At 42.8% G+C, this 1,621-nt stretch overlaps 1 protein-coding gene across 1 annotated transcript in view; it reads right to left on the bottom strand.

The window, feature by feature from the left end:
• The window catches only part of Adam10 (ADAM metallopeptidase domain 10), a 141,879-nt gene that overhangs the window by 139,627 nt on the left and 631 nt on the right, over window positions 1-1,621 (bottom strand). The window lies entirely within an intron of this gene.

Below are 1,621 nucleotides of genomic sequence, written 5' to 3'. Positions count from 1 at the left end.
CTGTGTAAACCCCAAAACGTCATGGTGTCTCCACACACACACAATTGAGCTGGGACATATCCCTAAATGGACAAGTTCATGATTCTAAACACTTTTAGTCTCCCTTCTTCTCACCAGCGTCGGATATACAGTAAAAGTCACACAAGTGTGCCTAACAGGTTGGAATGGAGAAAACAACTAAGAGTTCATTAAACACCGGGAACTGACTTATACTTTAAAGTTATATCTACATTCCAACAACTTCTCCCAATTTAAATAAGTATTTCTCTTATATGCTGAAACAAATATTCAATTCAAATATCTTCTCTAATCATCATCTACTTTACAAATGACCACATACAGCTCGGATTAAGTGCTAAGTACAATAAAATTATAAATACATCTTTTAAAATGAAAAGCTTAGGGGCCGGGGAGATGGTTCAGTGGAATAAGCGCTTCCCTGCAAAGGCCTGAGTTCAATCCCCGGTTCTGCAAATAAATAAATAAATAAATAAAATGAAAAGCTTCTCATAAAATAAAGCTTCTCAAAAAAGCCTGAAAAGCTTCTCTGTGCTTTTCTGAAAAAGTTCGGCTTAACAGAAACAAAAAATTAATCTTTTTACCAATACTCAACACATTAAAGACTCTGCTCTGAATTTTAAAACTTTATGTAAAAGGGTCTTAACCCTGAGGATGCTGTTACTTTTTCTTCAAGCATATAGCTACATCAACCTGTTTTCATTAAGAAGTAACACTTGACAAATTATCATTTATGAAGAGGCTCATCTTTTTTTTATCACCTCATAGACAAAGAGTATCTAAGATTTATAACAGAAATGCATGTACTGGATGAAAAGATCCTTCCCTACTGAGGGTCTCCAGCCTTAATCATTTTTAAAAGTAAACATCTATTAGCAGATTTCAATCTAAAATTTACATCCAACCATTGACCATTAAGAACGAGCAAAAAGTCTGCCTACATACAGTAGTACCTCTCTCAGACCTAGTAGACACCAGACAGGGATATGTCTCGCAGTCATAAGTCAAAGGGGCAAAGAACTTAGAAGAGGGACATTACAGCAAACATTCAGATGTTTTCTTAGCCATCAAAATTAAGACATTCATCCAAGGCATTCCTCAAATTCTTTCAATTCGCTGCTTTTAAACTTCAAGGTATTTAAGTTATACTTCCGGGCAAGTCAAAAAAGCTTAAAGTAAAATAGAACAAAATAATGTCACTAGCCCTAACACTGGAAATTTCTAAATTGACTTCAAAACCCGCATCAAGAAACTATACTTTTCGCAAATGTGTCTTCAACCTGTCGGGGGAGGGGGCATCATCTGACGATCCACTAACTCTGTCTACTCCACCTGCGAGTTAGGCAAACTCGAGTCGGTCGCCGGGACCCTCCGGCCACGCTAAGCGACACCACCCGGCGCGCGAAGAACCTCCCGACCCGGCCCGGCTCGCCCTCCTCCGCAAACGCTTCCCCCGGGCGACAGCGGGTTCCAGGAACGCCAACAGCCCTCCTCCGCGCCCGCCCCGAGTCCCGGACGCTCGGCGCCGCGGGGGCTGCCGAGGGGACTGCGCGGGCCGGACCGCTCCTGCCCCCTGCGGAACCGGGTCGGCCGGCCGGCCGGC

Source organism: Octodon degus, unplaced genomic scaffold (genome assembly GCF_000260255.1).
Source record: "Octodon degus isolate 3935 unplaced genomic scaffold, OctDeg1.0 scaffold00026, whole genome shotgun sequence".
Classification (NCBI taxonomy): domain Eukaryota; kingdom Metazoa; phylum Chordata; class Mammalia; order Rodentia; family Octodontidae; genus Octodon; species Octodon degus.
The sequence above is the reverse complement of the archived record's forward strand: the minus strand, read 5'-3'. Positions and strand labels throughout refer to the sequence as shown.